Here is a 21,942-nt window from a genome sequence, read left to right as displayed (position 1 = left end):
GAAGCCGAGAGAGAAACAGAGAAGGCCGGAGAGCCCAGATATAGTGAAGACTTGCTGGGGGCTGGGAGGCCTGCCAGCCTACCAGCCCCCCAGCACTCCTGCCTGTCGTATACCTGGTGAACCCCAATAAAAGACCTGCAAAAGCCACTAAGGACTCTGACTCCTCCTTCACCCAGTCTTCTAGATCAGAAAACCTGCACTGTGTCTGTTCCTGCCACTACACACTTGAAATATTTTTCCTAGAGATCCTGGTTGGAGCAGCCCAATTCGTTATGCATTCAAAGATTATGCTAGCACATTCCCTTTCTCTCATATCTTATGAACTGAGATGGTGACAGGAGTGGGGCAGGGTGAGGTGGAAATTCAAAATGGGCTTCAGGGAAGAGCAATAAAAATGATGAGCAGGTTGCCTATGTAGTTATGAGGAAAGGCTGAGGGAATCAGGACTTTAGATAGGTAAAAAGGAGAATGTGGGGAACTTAATATTTTTCCTGAAGTATATGAAATGTTATAATGAGGAAGGTGCTGACCAGCTATTCTTTACTGTCGCAGAACTAATAAAAGACGCGATACTTTATAGAGAATTAATAGAACTTCATGGAGAGGCTTATCAAATACTAGTTTCTATAACCAAATAGGTGAGGAGATCAGCTAGATCAGTGGTCTTCAAGTGTTACTAATGGACCAGCATCATTAGCACCACCTGAAAACTTATTAAAAATGAAAATTCCTAAACCCTGCCCCAGACCTACAGAATCAGAAACTCTGGGGTGGGGCTCAGCCCCTTGAACAAGCCCTTGGGTGATGCTGATGGATGTTAATTTTGAGCATTGTTGGGACAAATTGTCTGGATGCTTTGTTTTTAGATATTCTTGAGAAGCAAGCATCTTGTAGAAATGAAGATTCTAAACCTCTTCCTGGCTAATATTGTCTGTCTTCTGTCAAAAAGACACACCCATAAATATATGTCTATCAGTGCTATAAATCTTAAGGCATAAAATCCATCTACCTTGAAAGACAAAGTTATGTACTAACTGTGTACTTGTGTAGGGTAAGGTAAAAGGTATCAGGCTTTTCTGCCCTCCTGCCATCAGGATAGATGAGGGAACCCTGTGATCCTGAATGCATGCCTGATGGCGGGCACCTGAAGTAGATACACCTGCGCTAAGACTGTGCTTTTAAGGGCGGCGTCACAGGGACGCCAGAAGCCGAGAAAGCAGCAACAGAAACCGAAGAGAAGCTGAGATCACCAGAGAGCCCAGATAGAGTGAGGATTTGCTGGGGGCTGGGAGGCCTGCCAGCCTCCCAGCCCCCCCGCACCCCTGCCTGCCACGTACCCGCTGAACCCCAATAAAAACCTGCAAAACCACTGAGGACTCTGACTCCTCCTTTACCCGGTCTACATGGGATCAGAAAACCTGCCCTGTGTCCTGTTCCTGACCTTCAACTTGTAACCAGTAATAGTGAAAACCACTCCAAAGTAAAAAGAAGTTCCATTTCTTCCAGAAGTTCCAGAAGTTCTTGCAGAAGTTCCATTTCTTCCACAGAGGGCCACTTTTAAAAAATTGAAAAGTCACCAGCCCGATGTCAAGAATTTCAGAATCTAACAAGAGATGTGGACACACAAAATGATGATTATGATTGGGAATCCTCTTAAGAGAGAGAGTTAATGAACAAAGGAGTATAAGAATAATAGTTCACACTAGAGGGAAGACTATAAAATAAGCCTCTCATACTCTGCTAGGCAGATTAAAAAGGCTACAACCACAGTCTTTCTGAAGAGAAACTTAACAACTAAGAATCTTAAAAAAAAAATTCTACTTCATTAATTTACTAATTTAACTTTAAGGAATTTAACCTAAGGAAACAATTAGGAGTGTAGTCTAGAAGTTTGTTGCAATCTTATTCTAGTAGTGAAACAATTTTAAAATAATTTCTAGTTGCCTGCAGATTTTTCTCTATAGAAAGAGAAATAAAGAAGAAATAGAGGAGATCTATGTATAAAGGATATATGAAAAGAATAAATATTCAGGGTCTCCCTGGTGGTGCAAGGGGTTAAAATGCAGCCCTGCGAAGCTGTCCCCAGCCTCTGCAGTGCCAGTTCAATACCCGTCTGGCCAGGGAGCAACCCACATGGCACAGCAGACATCTCCTGTCTTGCCACTGCTCCCCTCAGCAGTGTATTTCGGTCAGTCTGCCTGTTCTCTTCTCGGCTCTGTCCTCTGGTGAATCCTCTCACCACCCCCGCCCCCATACCTCTGGCCTGTTCCCCAGCTCTTGTATGCATAAGTAAATAAATCTAGAAAAAAAAAAAGAATAAATACTCAAACATTGTGGAGCAAATAAAAAACAAAACCAAAATTTTAGACACAGTGTGAATGCCTGCCATTCAGGGAACGGTTAAATAAACTCTGGTAATATATACCATGGAATATTATGCTGATCTTAAAAAGAATGAATTAAATTTAAAACATAGGCATTGAGGAATTTCCATGATGAAAGCAAGATGACAGAAAAAAAATCCGTAACATGTTTACATTAAAAAATTATAATTCTCTCACATATGTGCATATGTTTGTTTGTGATTATATGATAGTATGAGTGTGGAAACAAGTCAAAAATGTATTAAAAAAAGAAATAAGACTGTGATAAAATGAACTTATATAATAGTCCTATTTATGTAAAATTTTACAAATTTATGTATTTATTTGTAGATGCTATTTAAAAGTTAATTTGGTTTTTTTAAAGTTTTTTTATTTATACAAGAACTGGGGTACAGGTCAGGGTGCGGGAGGGTGAGAGAATTCACCAAAGATAGCGGGGAGCAGAACAGCAGAACCAGACAGACCGAAGACACTGCTAAGGGGAGCAGTGGGTGAGGCAGGAGTCTGCTGTGCCATGTGGGAATCTCCCTGGCCAGCAGTGAATCGAACCCGCACTGCAGAGGCTGAGGACAGCTTCACAGCAAGGCGCTCAACCCGCTGTGCCACCAGGGAGGCCCTAAAAGTTAATTTGTTAACCGTGATTTTCTTTAGGTTGTAGGATTTAAGGTCTTGCTTTATTCCTTATTCATTTGCATATCACATTTCTTTGTATAATAAGCAAAACAAAATTTTTTTTATTCCAAAGAAAGCCTAACCAGTGGTAGTATAAAATTGAACAGAATCCCTCAGTTGACATTCTTTAGGAGCTAAGGAGCAGAGGACAAACATTGCTGGAAGTATAAATGACCAGATACAGCTTTGCTAGGAAAGGATAACATCAGGCTGGGTGAAAGGAAGATGTGTAGACGAGAAGTGGTGGAGGTAGCTTTACAACTGGGTGGAGTGGGTCAGTGTGAGGAAATGTGCTCTTAGGGTGTAGAATTGGGAGCACTCTGAGAAAGGATCTAGGTTTCTAAGAACCATTGAGGCCACTACACCAGCTCAATACCTGGGAAGGTATGAGTTGGGGTATTTTCTGGAAGCATTTGTGTTGACCTCTAGTACTGGAACTTATCTTTCCCCTTCACTGACTTTCATGATTGCTGTTCCCTGAACCAACCTGAACTTTCTCTGCTCTGTCCTACTTGTATTTCTGGGCAACTGAGGCACTATGAGAGGTAAAAGTGGGGAAGGTGACTCCTGACTCCTGAATCTCCCCTTCCTCCAGTCTTGGGGCTCGAATGAGGAGGAAAATGATCACCTTTCTTATTCCCTATAAAAACTCTCTGTAGTGGGGGCCTCCCCTGGTGGCGCAGCGGTTGAGCGCTGGGCTGTGAAGCTGCCCGCAGCCTCTGCAGCGCTGGTTTGATCCCCGGCCACCGGCGAGGGTCCCACATGGTGCGCAGACCTCTCCTGCCACCCACTGCTCCCCTCAGCAGTGTATTTCGTCGGTCTGCCTGTTCTGCTCCCCACTCTGGCTCTGGTGAATTCTCTCACCCTCCCGTGCTTCTGACTGTACCCAGTGCTTGTATAAATAAATAAAATAAAATAAAATACACCATTATAATAGGAAAAAATATAAAGTTAATAGCAATATTTAAAAAAAAAAAACTCTCTGTAGTGGGCTTCCTTTCCAGCACTTATCATGTTTTCTAACTTATTTGTTGTTACAGTGTCTGCAATTATCTTTAAAGCTTTTTAGCATTACAATATTCTATTGCAGGATGTAAAACCTAGGTTAAATCAATACCCAGGGCTTAAACTAGAAAGCAAAGCCAGGAAGTGGTCAACTGGCATGTTAATTAAGTGCAACTGAGGGGTCAGATAACATTCTAACAGGCCCACATTCCAGAAGTAGCCATCACTGGCCCTCTTTTTATCCACATTTTCATCAATAGCACATTCTTTCTAATTAGCATATTTGATGTCAGAAATAGGTTTCTATTTGCATAAAAAGTAGTCTATTGCTTAATGTGTGGGATATTAGAAATGAGCTGTCAGTTATGAAATTAAATTATTTAATATACATTGAATGCTTAATAAATAGCATGAATAAAGTATAAGCATCCAGCAACATCTGCGTTTGTATCCTTAGGTATTGCAGTTAAAAGGTCTGGTTTGTAGCCATGAACTGCAGATTCTGTAGATCACTGGATAACAGAACCTGCCTCTGGGAACTTGGCATTGTCCTGGAATGAGCTTTCTAGGCAAAGTTGGTGCTAAATTGTCTGAAATGTTAGAGAGCAGAAGTCATCTCCAATCTACAGAAGTTGCACGAATTATTTCTTTTTTTTAATTTTTTTAAAAGATTTATTTATTTATTTATACAAACACTGGGTACAGTCAGAAGCACGGGAGGGTGAAAGAATTCACCAGAGCCAGAGCGGGGAACAGAACAGGCAGAATGATGAAATACACTGCTGAGGGGAGCGGTGGGTGTGGCAGAAGAGGTCATGTGGGACCCTTGACCGGTGGCCTGGGATCGAACCGGTGCTGCAGAGGCTGCGGGCAGCTTCACAGCCCAGCACTCAACCGCTGCGCCACCAGGGGAGGCACACAAATTATTTCTTTAAGACTATTTGTAGATCAAATGTTCATTAATAAACATCTATTGATCAATGACTTGCTTTCAGCACAATCTATTGTAAAGAAATAGCTGACTTGATTTCAAACCTGGGGGGAATGGTGACAACCTGGTTTGTGAGTCCTCACCCTCATACTTGAGAATACAGAAGACCTCAAAGCAGATTTACATCAGGTGTAAAAAAGGGGTGCTGAAAGAGAAAATTTATTGACCGACATGTGGCAGGATGTCATTAGTCCCCCAGCTGAGCAAAGAAGAGGGGACAAGTGAATGTCAAAAAAGAGAGCAGTCCACCTGTGTTCAGTCTTATCAAGTTCATATGGGTGGTTCCACTCTGCCCCTAGTTCCCAGCAGCCCCCATTCAGGAAGTCAGAGGGTGAAGAGTCTGGAAAGTTACCAGTGTGGCTATGAGCACCACTCACTGGCTTCAAAGTTGCTCCTCATAGTTCCTCTTATACTTCTTGGTGGCTACCACAATCTATGCATTCTCATTTGTCTTACTTCTTCCTTAGACAATACACTCATTTGGTTTATACCCTGACACTTAGCACAAGTGCTACTATGGTAGATGTATGGAAATAATTGGGCCCGTTATTTACACTTAGGAAATAAATTATTGTGAATCAGTTGGCTGAACTCTCCAGCGTTCCTTCCTACATTTTTCCAATCTTCTGCTAAAAGTAGTGAAACTAGCAGGACATTTTGTAGCTGCTAAAGCACAATTGAAAGGCTCAATAGGTTATCAAGGGAAGAGGGGTTCTTTCTAGGTTAGAATCTTAGTTTTGGATCCTTGGCCTCATAGCCACATGTTTACCCAAACTTCTTTCCTGGAGTGATCATGGTAAATTGGACAAGAGGAAAGGGAGCAGTTCAGGGATACAAAGAGTGGTGATACACTAATATAGCCTAACTAAATTTGGGTACTCTAGTTACTAGTGGGAATAGCGGTTTCTTCATTAAAACAGTGGTGACTTATGGGCTTGTTGGAAGGATTAAAGGAGATAATACATGTGAAATACTTAGAAACAAGCTTGCCAGGCCTGAGTTAAACTTTAGGTAATATTTCTTCTTATTATCATTATTTATAACAGGAAACACAGAGTTGTGAATGAAGTGTTTGGATACCAAGTGCTCATTTCTCTAAGTAAATGTTTTCAAACTTGGAAGAATATTGAATCATCTGGAGTGCCTGTTCAATATTTGGAATTTTAGCCTCTGTCTCTGGAGACTGACTCAAAAAGTCTGTGATCTCTGGCCAGAAGTTCCCCTCAGGTGATCCTTATGATAAGCCAACTTGGAAAACACTTCTTTAAGTGAATAAGAAGATGAATTTCTATGTACCTGCAATCATCTAGTTTAAAATTGGCTTTTGATTAAAAAACCTGCCTAGGGCAGTCTTTGGTGCCTCGGGGCACTTTTTGGTAGTGAGAACTAATTTCCTTTCCTAAAGTTTAAAAGTGTGAACATTGGACCTAAAACACTCGGATTTGAACCTGTTAATTGAATGTGACCTCTAACCTTTCTCTACTTGCATTTCCTTATCTGCAAAATGTAAGCAATAGCATTTCCTTCTCTCCTGGGTTTCCTATAGGATTGAATGAATGAGTAGATCTATAGGTACATATCTCACAGTTCTTATATACAGCAAAGACTCAGTAAGTAATTATAAATCACAATCAGGATTGGTCCTAATCATACTTCTTTCAATAGGGTTGAATAGCTCCCACTAAACCTCACTATCCTGCTGAACACTATACATTCTGCACAAAACTGAGAAACCAATGACATGAATGTACTGGAGAGTGAAAAAAACAAAGCAAATTTTGGAGAGGTGTTGACTCTTTGAAAAGGGGAACGTATGGAAGATTTATCCATTTTTCAATAGTATTTAGTCTGAGGACAGGCCAAAGTTGATACTAAAGTGTCACTGAAAATGTGAAAGAAAATTCTCAGATTTTTCTGGCAGGAAGAACCAGAGTACAGAGGGGGAGCAAACACAGTTATTGGCAACTGAGTGGGGAAATCCAAGAGAGCTGGAGAGATAGAGCTCCGAGTGATGTCATAAACTATGGCTAAATCTCTAACTAGGTATTCACAGGACAGACTCCAGCTAAACATTCAAGTACCAAGTTTTTTGTTTCCTTTTTTTGTTTTTGTCTTCCTTCCTGTGGGTTACTTAAACATATTTTAGAATTTCATTTTGATTTGTCTATAGTGCTTTTGAGTCTATACATTTTTGCAGGTAGTTTTTAGTGGTTTGTATAGATATTACATTATACACACACACCACAGTATGCTATTATTGACATTTTATCAATTTGAGTGAAGCATAAAACCCTCATTACGTTTTAAGCCCCTTTACTCTTCTCATTTGTAATATAATTGTTTTAAATATCTTCTCTACATACAATAAGAATCACATTCAAGAATTTTAAAATGTTTACTTTAACCATCAAACATGATTTCAAAAACTCAGAGAAACAGGGAAATCTATTACACTATTCATTTTTTTTATTGTGTTTTCTTTTTTAACAATGTTTTGAGATTTCTTCTTTCATCAAACTGCATCAAGATTTTCTTTTAGGGCAGTTCTGCTGGTGACAAATTTTTAGTTTTCCTTCTTCAATGAATGTCTTAATTTTCCCCTTCATTCCTGAAGAATATTTTTCCTGGATATAAGATTCCAGGTTCACAGTTCCTTTTTTCAGCATTTGAAAAATAATTTACTAGCTATTTCTGGCCTCTTTGCATATTTTCTGATAAGAAATTGGTTATTGTTAGAATTGCCCTTAGGTAAGGTATTTCTTCCTTGCTACTTTCAAAATGTCCTATGTCTTGGTCTGAATGACTTTGGGTTTATTCTATTTAGAATTTGCTGAATTTTTTGAGTGTACAGATTTATAACTTTTGCCAGATTTGGAAAATTTTCAGTCACTACCTTTTTGCTTGTTTTTCAACACTGCTATCCTCTTCTTTTCCTGGAACTCTGACAACATGAATGTTAGAACTTTTGTTACAGTCACAAATCCCTAGACGGCCACTAATTTTCATTCTATTTTTCTGTCTGTTGTTTAGATTGAGTAATGATTCTTCTTTCTGCCCTCTTTGTTCTGCTGTTGAGCCCATCCATTGAAGCTTTTATTTTACTTATTGCATTTCCAGTTCTAAAATTTCCATTCTATTTGTTTTCATATCATCTACTTCTTTGTTGAGAGTTTGTTTCTTTGCTGAAATTTCCTATTTTTTCTTTAGTTTAAGTCATGTTTGTAATTACTCATTTAAGTTTTTTTTTTTTTAATCATAGCTGGTTTATAATCTTTGTCAGATAATTCCATTACCTGTGTTATCTTGATGTTGGGGTCTTTTGATTATATTATCTCATTTGAATTAAATGTTCCTGGTTCTTAATAGTGGGTATGATTTTTTATTATATTTTGGACATTTTAATTTTTTAATTTTTAATTTTTGCAATTTATCAATTTATATTTTGGACATTTTAAATATTATGTTAAACAACTCTGAGTTCGATCTAAATCTTCTGTTTAAGCACACCTCCTCTGGCATCATGCTGGTGGGGAAGGTGCACACCACCCAGTTGCTTTCAGGTGGGGGTATATGATCAGATTCCAATTAAACAGTGAGAGGTGACTAATTTACTCTTGGGCAAGGGTGGTGTTCAGGTTCCCTATGTGGCCTCCAGTGACACCATAGGTTGGGGGAGCTATTCTTACCAGGATTAGGGTGGTTGGGAAAGCCCTGGTTTGCCATATGGCCTTCTCTGACTCCACCCTGGCAGTAGGGAGGCTCAAATACCTATGGCCTAATGGAAGAGAATTCTAAGCTCCCCACTTGGCTTTGCTGGTGGGGGTGGGGGTGAGGTCTCATATTTTCCATGGTGTGTGAGTGGAGTAGGAATGTCATTGTCTAAAAGTTTTCTCTCTTCATTTTCTTCTGGTTCTTTGGCTAGAAAGAACAGACTTCGAGACAAATTTTTTTTTCTGTACCTGTTACAGAAAATGTTAATGTTACTGAATGTTTGGATTCTCTAGCCAGTCAAGAGTATATAAGGCATATAGAAAAGCACTGTACAAAAATAAAGGATGATATAATAAATATATTGAAAAAAAAAAGCATACAGAAAAACCAGGGAACTCATTGCCAGGTTGTTTCATAAATCCCAACTACCCTCACTGACCTGCCTTCCTCACCTTTCAGAGTCTTCTTGTTTTTTCTATGATGTCCAGGAATTTTAGTTGTACATATGGGGAACAATGTCTCCTCCATTTTCTAGAATTGGAAATCACTCTCATTTCATTTTTAAATAAAGCAATTTGTCAATTAAGTGGGTTTTGAGGAATAAAAACTCTGAAGAAAGAAATTATAGGGGCCTCCTCGGTGGCACAGCGGTTTGAGCGCAGCACTGTGAAGCTGTCCTCAGCCTCTCCAGCACCAGTTTGATTCCAGGCCTGCCAGGGAGATTTCCACAGGGCATGGCAGACCTCTCCTGTCTTGCCCGCTGCTCCACTCAGCAGTGTATTTCAGTCAGTCTGCCTGTTCTGTTCCCCGCTCTGTCTCTAGTGAATCCTCTCACCACACTGCACCTCTGGCCTGTACCCCAGCTCTTGTATAAAAATAAATAAATATTAAAAAAAGAAAAATTATAAAGTGTACCTTATAACAATGATTGTTAAAATAGCTAAATCAATATTTACATGCTTTGGATTCAATATTATAACTAACTCATCCTTTTTGTACCAAGATAGAAAGGCAAAATAATTTCCTATGTAATTTTTCCTTAATTTATAAAATATAGTGTACTCTATAGATACAATTATGTTACTCCAAAAATAGGAATTGCAATAAAAGACATGGCATTCTTCAGGTAGATGTGTTTGCATATGTGGTGTGTAAATATCATATTTTGATGTTTGGTATAATTTTATAATTATGGAAAATTTTCAGTCACTGCCTTTTTGAATATTTTTCAACACTGCTCAAGGATAATTTAATAATGTTCAAGTATAAATATAAAAAATACCACCATTATTTCAGTTTGACACTATGATCAAAGTTACTACATGTGAAACAAATGAGAAAGGTATATAAACTGCTAAAAATGAAATCAGTCTGGTAGCTAGCATAATTTTATATTAATAAGATGTGGAAATATTAAACTTTTCATAAAATGAAGATTAGAATAAATATTTTAAGGTACGACCAGATAAATTTTTAACTACCTTATTTAATAACATCAAATCCTAAAAGAAATCACACAGAAATTTATCTGTGGGTTTTATCTAATCTACCTTGAAAAATTTGGAGTTCCAGAAAGCACTCCACTTATAATACATTAAAAATATCTGTGTCACTAACCTTTACTATTTAGGCTGATGCTAGCTAGCTACTTGGTTTTTGTTGTTTGTAAAGATGGAAGCTGTTTTGTTCCTAGCTAATGACATGTGTTAGAGATGAACACATGAGAATAACTGAGAAGTATGTTTGTATTTCAATGCCTAAAAAGGGATCATATATATTGTTCAATATTTCTTACAAATGTTCTTGTTCTTTTTGCCTTACTCTCAACAGATTCTCCCTCATGAATAATGAATTTTTGATAAAAGGGCATAGAAGATAAGTCACTCAACAAAATTATTATTCTTACTTTATTTCATTTTATCTTTATTACAACTAGCCCCATTTTATTGTACATATGCATGTAGAACATCCAAACAGGTAGCCATATTTTTTATTTTTAATGTCTACTTTCATTCTTATCAGAAGTATGTAGGGCCTCCCCGGTGGCGCAGCGGTTGAGCGCTGGGTTGCGAAGCTGCCTGCAGCCTCTGCAGCTCCGGTTCGATCCCCAGCTGCTCCCCAGCCACCGGAGGAGGGTCCCACATGGCGCGCAGACCTCTCCTGCTGCCCGCTGCTCTCCTCAGCAGTGTATTTCGTCAGTCTGCTTGTTCTGTTCCCCGCTCTGGCTCTGGTGAATCCTCTCACCCTCCCGCGCTTCTGACTGTACCCAGTGCTTGTATAAATAAATTAAAAAATAATAATAAAAAAAAAATAGAGACTTTGTCAAAATATTTAAAAAAAAAAAAAAAAAAAAAAAAAAAAAAAAGAAGTATGTAAAAGAGAAGGAACGATTAGAAGTCTAAGAACTTTGTGTTTTGAATAGTCATGAAAAAGTACATTCACTTTTTTTTTTCTTGTACTCTGAAAATTTTTACACCAAAGGTGGAGAGTGAGGTCATGACTCATTTTTGATAAAGTGAGAAAGGAGCTACTGATGATATTTTGAAACAGAATTCTCCTTTTTCATGATGGTAAGAATAACCATATATTCCCCTTTTGTGCATTTTTGTTTATTTCTGAAATTTGATTCTCTTTAGAAAAATTATATAAGGGTAATCACAATTGATGGAAATTTTAAAATTAGCTAAAAGGGTACAGGGGTTTCTAATGGATTAATTAAATCAAATGATGGCTCTCTCTCAGGATTTAAACATTATCCTTCTCTTATGTGATGAGTTTGACTTCTTGATGATGTAAGCATTTGTGAAGAAAGTAGACAAAAGAATTTGTAGGTTGCTTTTCCAGCTGTTAGAAACATACTTAGGATTTGTACAGTTGGAATTAAGACCAATGGCTAAGGGATCATTAAAATGATAAAAATCATAACCTAGAAGCTGATAGAGTCTAAAGTGGAAACAGTGAATTTAAATCACCATTATCTCTGAAAAACCAGAGTAGAAATTAAATAATTAAATCATCTTTATTTACAAAATAGTATCCTGACAACTAAATTCCATTAAGCTTCAATTTGAATAAAAGTACAATCATTTAAATAACAGCAGTTACTTAAACTGAAAATGAGACAGAAGTCAAAATTTTTTTAGAAGAGAGACCAAAAATATTGTCATTTCTAGTTGTAGTTTTATATGTTCAGTAGTAGTTTCGTTTGAAGGCAGAATCAATCCTGTAGGGAACTCATTTCTACTTTCAGTGTGTGAGGGGAGGGGGAAAATCCAGCCCTTGGGGGAAGATAATGAGGAAAACTTCTAGATGAAGACAAATAAATGAATGGAGGAGGTGGGACCAGGGATCCCCTTAGTGGAAAATGATCCCAGGAGACTCCACACATGTATCCTGGAGGAGGTGGAGGAAAAGGATGAGCTCTTCTCTTGAATGGCCCCTTGGAAACGATGTCTGATTGGAGGAAGAAGTGGGGAACACAGGCCTGTTGCTTCCTTTTGACTGAGACAAAATTCCTTACTTCCTGATGAGAAATCACATTTTGGGTGCATGATCTCTCTGTCTTTATGTCATCAATTCAACTACTTTATTCTGTATCCAATCAAGGAGGACCACTTTAGGGACCAGTATTTCTTTCTACCCGGGAGGACCCCCTTTAATACAGGAAGCAGGATGGAGTACTTGATGCTTTTATTTAAAACATACCTAGGTCTACATTTATAGTTTAATTAGATCCTTCATTAAAAATTCCTTTGAATCAACTATAATTAATTATGCCAGAAGAACAAGACAACAAAAATTGTGCTTCTTTTTATGTTATGGCTGAGTGAATTGATTCTAATCAGTAAATCTGTACATTTGAATTTTATTTTTGTGCTTTTTTCAGTAAGCTTATCCTAGTGATGAGCTTGGGATGGAGGATTTATAGAGATATTGTTTAATAGATGATATAAAGCACCAAGAAAGTTTATAATAATTTTAATTGATAATGAAAAAGCAAAGGAGCAGAACAGAAGTGTTTAGCAACCTTGAATGTATTGTTTCTTTTGCAAAGTCTTCTAGTCAGCCCTGAGGAGAAATCTACAACTTCATGCATTTGGAGTTGCCTGACCCTTCAAAGCCACTCTCTGTGCCTTCTGTATTCAGTCTGGCTTGTGCAGGCTTTTTCTGTTTTTATTATTATCTGACTAAAAACTCAACAACTTCATTAAGGTGGTCTTTTCCTCATTTTGCAGCTGTGAAGTATGAAGTGCAGAGAAGATTTTTAACGAAGGTCAGAGCTGCAGTCGCTGTGAGTTGGGATTGAACCCAGTTCTTCTCATTTGATGTGGTTTTACTACCATATAATTCTACCCACCATTCATCAAAGAGAGGGGTAGAGGAATCCAGACAAAGGTTTTCAGGAACTAGCTGACATGTTCTGTCAGACAGGGCTGAGAGCAGATAAACATCCAGGAATAGATTCCGCTCCCCCCATTGAGTGGTGAGTCCCAATTTAATCCTGGTTTGTATAAATCAGTTAATATCAATTAGGATTCTTATTTTTAACTCTATACCTCCTAACCCATCCTTTACAGCTCAGTGTGGTTTTGATTCTCTCAAGAAAGCTTTCAAACCCTCTAAAATGAGCTTCCAGATCATAATACTTCTCAAATCATATTTACTTATCTGCCCGCCCCCATTCAAATATAACATTTGTGAGTGTTTGCTGTTGTTTTCTTAGTATCTAGAAAAACATCCAGAGTCCAAATATTTGTTGACTAAATGAAGAATGTAACTTCTTTCTAGACTTGGGAAAGATATGTGTCCAGGTCTGTTTTCCCCTAATGCAAAATATTGAGGATTTCCTATATAATCTCTAACATCATTTCAGATGTAGGCATCTATGATACCAGCTGTAAGATATTTGACTTCCTTGACCTAAAATCCAGAAGCCTTTTCTTGCTTTTGCTGGAGGTGGAGAGTGGGGTGGTGGTGACAGGGATGAGACACTGTTTTATTCCTGCTGTTTTCCATGACCAGTACATATCCATCGAAGGCATGGACTTTTAGACTTTAGTTCTCGATATCCAATGTACACAGAAGGGAAAATCTACATTTTTAGTAAGATCATATGGCCTTTTACAGGTAGGATTTCACATTTGACTCTGAGACAAAGTCAAATGCTCCACAGGTGCCTACGTGTAATGATATTTATTTAGAGTTGGCAGGCAAAGACTCAGTTCCACATTAAGCTTCAGTGACTTTCAATATTTCATTGACACTTCATAACAGAGGAAATCTGGGATCTGGAGCTGGAATGATTTTTCCAGGGTCTCATAGGCAGGAAGTGACAGAGCTGGAACTCAGTGCCAGAATTTCTGACCCTAAATCTAATTTTTATCCCCCATGCTGCTTATAAGTCAATTATCTTGGCTCATCAAAACTAGCATCCTGAGTATGCATGTCATGATCTCACACAAGAATGATTTACTACTATTATTATTACTATTACCATTGCTTAAAATAATTTTTCTTCAATACTGTTGAAATTCCCACTGGGAACCAGGAATTTCTTGCCTCTCCTTACCATCTGTAGGAGGAACACTAGATTACTCCGCTCTACCAGGATATCTGTGCATTTTCTCTCTAGACTGTCAGAATCCTAAGGTCAGTGTCTCAGTGACCTTGAATATTCTCTTTGAAAATCGATGCCTGACACAATAATGACCACACCGAGACACCTAACCCACCAATACTGAATGAATGAAGGGCCTATAAAACTGAAGTGATTTCTTTGGTTTAACAGACAGGAAGTTAAATACTGTATTTTTTAAATTAAAAAAAAAAAAGGACCTCCCTGGTGGCACAGGCGGTTGAGCGCTGCACTGTGAAGCTGTCCACAGCCTCTGCAGCACAGGTTAGATCCCTGCTGGCCAGCGAGAATCCTACATGGCACGGCAGACCTCTCCTGTCTTGCCCGCTGCTCCCTTCAGCAGTGTATTTTGTCAGTCTGCCTGTTCTGTTCCCGGCTCTGTCTCTGGTGAACCCTCTCACCCTCCTTCCTGCACATCTGGCCTGTACCCCGGTTCTTGTATAAATAAATGAATCTTTAAAAAAAATAATAACTCTGCTTATTTAAGAATGTTAGTTTCCATCATTGTTAGGGGCCTTCCCTAACCTTGCTGAGTTTGACTCCCAAGACTACAGTTTTATCTGCTGCAATTCTGTGGATTTAATCTCTTTGACTTCATCAATTGTCAAGCTGCTTCTCTTTTAATGCAGCATAACAAACTATTTTAATAATGCATTTGTTGTACAATGAGGTCCTCTTAAATCTAATTCTGATGGCCATTTGGAAGCACAAATACTCATATTCTCAAATTTTACTGTTGAAGAAAACCAAAATATGAATATTTCCCTATTATCCTGATAAATTTCCATCATAGGCCCTCATGTGAATAGTACAATTTAGCCAATGGCCTCTTATAGTTAATAGACCAATATATCAGAATTAAACAGAGCTGAATCCATGCATCTTTTAAAATCATCAAACACAAATCCTCCTGGTCACATAAATATAAATGAAAGTTTGATTGTATCACAATCTCCAGGCATAAAGCATGTGTGATAATAACTGGCATGCCAGGATAAGCTATTGATTATTAAATTCTGATATGAATTTATACTGAATTGTCTCCAGAGTTTGGATTCCAGTTTTCTCTTATTGGCCACATTTGGTAAAATCTACATTTTTCCCCCTCCTGTATTTAGGCGGGAGGGATCTTTCTTTAGAGGCCAGCACAGTGCATTGGATTTTATCTCAAGGTCTATTGTGAGGGAAATACATTCTCTCCTCATTCAGTCCTATGCTGGTGCTGTGTCCTGAGGACAGCAAGAACACATTGGCCCTCAGTGGGATGGTTTTGGGAAGCTATATACTATAGTATAAAGGAGGACTCTATTCTGATACAGGCTAGACTAAAGATGACTTTTTTTTTTCCCTCCCTGGCAACTTCCTAAGGTTTCAGAACTCCTGGCCGTTTTTCTTCAACCCAATAAAACTTTATGGAAGGGAGAATCCTCATCTGAAGTAGGAGAAACTAGGGACTTACAGAGATGTAGAACAGGTGACATTAACAGAAGGAATGGCTTAGAATGTCTTTCTGGGGTGGGCCGGGTAGGGTATAAAAAAAATAAGAATGTCGTTCATTCCTATATCTCAGGAGGGACATATTTTGGAAATCAGGCTCCAGTATTTCTACATACGAAGTTGACCTATGTGAAACTGCAGACGTTTAACTGTTGTTGAACCAAAATGTTTAATAAAAGGGGTTTAGAAATAGCAAGTTTGGTTGGAAATGGGGATGGGAGAGACTTATAATTGAGTCTGAGAAAAAAAATCACATGGTTTTACTTAAATTTCTCTTGTAATTTTATATAGATTGCTTGAAGAAAGCCCTAATGGAGATTACTAGGAGAGTAGAGTGGAGTTGAAAACCTCTTAGTATTCACCCCTTGACCCCACCACCTTCTCTGGGCTTGATGAAAAGAAGAGAGGTGTATGAAAAGCATTGATGTAACCATTAACCAGAATAAATACTTCCATACACAGGCTCTACCTTTCCTTTTCCATTTTGGTTCTCCCTAACTTTCAGTTGGCAGTGACCTGAAGAAAAGAGGAAGAGGGAATTCACCAGGAATTAGGAAATATCTCTGAAATATATCTGCTATAAACAGAGTCAAAACTCAGTGAAGCAGAATCAGGCATATGAATCATAAGCTGTGATTTTATTAGTATAAGCACTTAGAAGAGCAATTTTTCAACATGAAAGAAAGCATTTTGAAAATCAAAGAAAACTTACTTCAGGCACTCAGTAGCAGAGTGTGTTGCTTTCCATTTTGTGCAAGAAACATGGCTGAATCCAGTTGAATGGCTATGCATGGTTCCCACTCTCTGGTTTTGGGGCTCAGTGTGTGTGTGTGTGTGTGTGTGTGTGTGTGTGTAGTGTGAGTTAGGAATTATAAGAGCATTTATAGGTATATAACCCTCTATGTGAGTTTTCTTCCCTCCTTAGCCCAAATTTTTCTGCTTCCTAGATTCAGTACTATATATAATCCAGGGAAAGGAAATGTCACATAATGACTGTGTCCTCTGCACAAGACCACCTAAAACCCTCAGTAGGGTGGTCCTGGGATGACAAACCTATTAATTTTATAATTTAAGTACTCCATAAAATGTAAGTATCCCTAGGGGGGTGGTATGTTTAATTTTTAATTTTCATCACCTCCAATTTATACTCTAAGTCTTGCTTTTAAAAAATTCATATTTATAAACACACACACATATATATACACACACATATATACATATATTTGTATGTTTTTCCACTTCTTTTTGTGCTACTATCATGCTTTAGTTCAGTCTCTCATCACCTTTGCTCTGAACTTTAGTAACCACCTCCCAATGGCTTTTCTGTCTCCAGCATTCTGGTCTTATTCCCAAAACCACACTCCACATTTGGCCAGGGTAATCTCTAACATTTCAAGTTAACCAGTTAGTTACTCTACTGTTCAAAACCCTTTCTCTACAAGGTCAAGTCTAAGTGCCAGTAATTCATGCCGGGCCTCTCCCCCATGTAATGTTCCCATCTCTTGCACTGCACCTTCACACAGGTAATCTAACCCCTGCAGCTCATGCTTCACACCACCTCCCTTAGCTCAGATGGTTTCATCTGCTAAGAATGACGTCCTCCAAACAAGGGTCCACAGTATTTCTACAGAGTCACTACAAAGGTGAGTCGTGCCTGCATCCACTCGCTCATTCATTCATTCTTGCTCTGCTCTGTAGTGATGGATAGAATTGTACTGCCCTTACTTCTATTTCAGGATGAATTCTGAGTTTCAACAAGTGGGGTTTTGGGACAGAAAGAGAGCAACAGTGTATTTTGACTTGGATTAATTGTCTAGCAATATTCCTAGACTACAATATGCCTAGGATATAATATTTTAATAATATTAAAAATTAAACCCAAGTTAAGAACCATGGTCCCTGTGTGTCAATATGTTTCTTTCTAGGTAGAAAGTCCATAGCTCTAGTTAGAATCTCAAAGGGATTCAAGACCCAAAAAGAGGAAAACCATAACCCTACAGAAAAGTGTGCATATATTTGTGTGTTTCTATGTTCCAACTACTCCTTTTTTAATTCTCAGAAAATTTCCTTCCATTTTAGAACATTTCTGCCCACATGCTATTTACAATAAATTGCTTTTTCTTTTGTAGATTCCCATTTAAGTCTCAATTGAAAAATCCTCACTGAAATTTTAAGCCATCCTTTATCTCTTCCACAAAACCATATTATTAGTAAAAACAGACGTTTGACAGTCAATAGAGAACATTTAAGCTTGGGCTTCTAAGTTTCTGAAAGATGTCAGATTATAAAAATAATGGCTACCTTTATCATAGATCCATCACTAAAGATCAAAATCACAAAATAAAATTTGTCAACACAAGTTAGATAAGGATAAAACAACAGTAATAACAATAATACATATATAAGAAAATATTCAAAAAGGTTAAAAGTACTTTTTATATTGAAAATATATACTTTAACTTGATAAAACAGGTTTGTAGATAGATTAAAAGTGTCTGAAATGCTTGGTTAAAACACAATTATCTAATAAGACTGTCTGTGAAAGAAGATTTTTATTTTGAAAGAAAAATTATCTTAGAGGCTGAAACAGAAAATTTGTGAAGATTGTAGGAGGAAATTTGCAAACAATTCTTCTGATATATAAATGCATAAATTTTTTTTTGCAGTGAAAGAATCAAAGATTGAACTTTTAAAATAAAGACAAATGAGACAAATTGGTGTTTTTATGCTGGGAAGAATAATGCAATAGTCTCAAGTCTTTTTTTTTTCTTTCAGTATTTGCTAATCTAGTGATATAATATGCTTGGGGGTGCGTGGGATAAAGGTTACTCTGGAAAATTTAGGTAGGGGTGGGTCTTTTCTCTATTTGGGTAAAGTGGTGGGTAGTTGAAACAACAAAAAATATAACGAGAGTACATGGTAAAAAAGGAAAAATTAGAAGAATTTTAATATTTTTACTGGTATTAGCAACAGCTCTTAATTTAGCATCATCTGCAAACTTCATTTAACTACCATTTGCTGTCTCTGCAAAGACTGAGGGGGGGCGAGAAGGGAGAGGGTGGGCAGGAGAGAGGAGTTAGAGACCGTATACACATGTTGGCAGGCAGGAATGCCTTGCTTGTGATTGCTGTGGGACTCTGAGGAATCTTGAGAATCATGTTCTCTGTCTCCCCCCAGCCAAAAATAAGAAAATAAAAAAACTGGCTTGAAAAAGGTAAAGAGAGAACTGCATGGAAAAAGGTAAAGAGAGAACAAGTCTTCATTTGAACACTGCAGATTGCCTTTTCATAAGGCTTGAACAGTCCCAGAGTTTACAGAACAAAGAAGTTATTTCAGAGAAAGAAACAAAGTAAGAAACTCATCCTACTATGTCCTCTACTATCAGCAGGAGCTGGCTCGATAGCTCTGTGGAATGGTCCCCTGAAACCTCAGTGATGAGTCACAGGATAGCAGTTCCTTGTGAATAGGGGGGCTGTTACACAACATGTGCATTTGCTCTGGACCAGCTAGCTGGGCCTGTTTGCTCTACAGCTAGAACACAGGGGTCTTGAAAACAAGGTTGGAAATGGGAGTGGCACATCTCCCTGTTAAAACCTAACCACTCCAACAGACTTTGTTTCCTCTCCCATCTTTGGAAACTCATTTTAAGGGTGTTAGAAAACAACAGAGAAATGTTTCTATTGTCAAGAGGTATAACAATGTTGGGAGCTGAGTTTGCTACCTGGCCATCTAGCATTCCTCTTGCATCTGGAAAACAAGCAAAAATAATGATTCTATGTTAACTGAGATGATATTCCCATCAATTGGAAATAGGTTTGCTGTTTTATAACGGAGACAGGGAGGATTTTACATGGAATTCAGTGGAATTGGGGGAATTTTCTGTAAAGGCTTCTAGTTTTTTCTTGTACAGCTATAACCTTGTGATCAGTTCAGAAATAAGAATTGTGATGCTTAATCATATTTTATCCCTTGCTGTCTTATGCATATATTCATACATTTTAACTAGTATTCCTCTTCTCTTTTTTCTTTCATATTTTATTGGGAGTGCATGATTAGGAAAATTCCTGAATCTTAGGAATTGTAGGCAAATGGTGGTAAAGCCCATTTCCATAGATGTAAGAATTGAGGCTCACAAAGATCATAGATCATCTATATATGGCAGAGTAGAAGTTAGCCAATAAAGCTGGGCTGCTCCATCATGTCATTCTCCTAGCCATCCAGAAGAGATGGGAGGAGAGGTTGTCAGATCCCAGAGTATGTGAGGCTGCATTGTAAGTGCACTGTTGTCAGAATATATCAATATTCACGGAAGTTATTTGTCTATTTTCAATACACTGCTGCTGTCATGCATAAACTAGTTGCATCCTAGGAGCATGAATTCAGAGGACATCAGCAATAAACAACAGGTTTATTGTTTCTTCCAGAACCTTCCATTCTTCAGGGAAGAAGAGAAGTGATGGGAAGGATTGCCAGGTAGTTTAAGAAAAAGTGAAGTGCACCAGTGAGCAAAGTGCAGGGAATACATAGAGAGCTGGCGTTCAACAGCACTAACAAAGGAGGTGTTCTGGAAATCACAACTTCCTTCTTGCCAATAACATGTTACCTTAACTATGCAAGACTGGGCCCAGAGCTTCTCATTTAAGGCCCTCAAATGTCTTAGCTGGTGCTGCTGAGCCCCAGGCCTCTGTTTTTCCTGTACTTTGCTCACTGGTGGGCTAATGCTTTCTCTTAAACAGTGCTTCGCATTACTTCTCTTCCCTATGGAAAAGAAGTTTCTGGAGAAATGTTTCTTGCACATATTGCTTAGAACTAATAGTTTTTATGGCTGGAAGAAAGCTTCCTGATCTATCCGAAATAATGGCATACTTAACTTCATTATTTCTTGTTACAAGCCTTTTGCAAGGCTAAATAATCACTCTTCTTCATAGCGTTTGCACCTTTCAAATAATTGCAGTTTTTCTTTAGTCTTGTAATGATAAATATTTATCTCCATTAACCTTTTTATTTGCACCACACATGGTGATTCTCAGTTAAGCTTTGTTCTCTATTATCAGACTTTTTTGAGTTGAATGCAGGGGCCCAAATTAGAGATGCTATTCCAAGTTCAGTTCCATTTGAGTTGGGAGGAAGGAATGGAATTTCTTCTCTCTTACGAGGCAGTGTCTTTATATTTACCCTATAATAGATCTCCTTTTGGGAGGGGAGCATGGTAGATTTCCTATAACTTCACAAAACCTGCATCTTTTATATTGCTTTCAGGTGTCTCCTATCTGCCCACCCCACCTTTTGCTTCCCTGTATTTTTAACCGTCATGGTTTATTTATTACCATGTTGTTTTTACTGGTATTAGCAACAGCTCTTAATTTAGCATCATCTGCAAACTTCATTTAAGTACCATTTGCTGTCTCTGCAAGATCATTAATAAAGATGTCAACCATAGCATCTTAGAAAGTTGCTACATCACTTCATCTTCAGGAAGAAGTGAGATGTGGAAGAAGTTTTCCTTGATATAAAATACTGAGATGCTTTCCTTGTTTACTTGACTTTTGAGACCCTCCCAAGTGCTGCTGAGAAGCAGCCTGCACCTTTAGCAGAGACTTGGCTGCCTGCTGCTTCTTGTCATGTTTTCACTGTGTTAAAATGAGCTTTCTCAAATAAAAAAAAATCACTAGTTTGTGTTAAATCGACAGGAAAGAGTGTCAAATATTTCTAAAAATTTGAAATGTTGATGTTTGGGAAGTCAGATAGGCAAAAAGCTGAGGAATAAGAGATTTGATTCTCAAAGAACTGATTTTAAGAGAGAAAGAGTTTTATTCTCTTGGGTTATGGATGTGGGTAGAAAGCTGCCTAAAGACAGAAGGGAACCCATTGACCTACTCTGGTTATGCGCTTGGTGAAGTCTGTAGTTTTCCCTCCTACTCTCCTTATCTGTTTTCCCAGGGCTCCATGCACTGTGCTAGGACTAGGGTTATAAGTAAATGCCCTCCAAGTTTGTTTTTTTATTTTTGCATTTTTTAAAATTTTATTTTTATAGTCCCCATACAATT

The sequence above is a fragment of the Talpa europaea genome (genome assembly GCF_964194135.1).
Source record: "Talpa europaea genome assembly, chromosome: 6".
Lineage (NCBI taxonomy): Eukaryota > Metazoa > Chordata > Mammalia > Eulipotyphla > Talpidae > Talpa > Talpa europaea.
Note: the sequence above shows the minus strand (reverse complement) of the source record.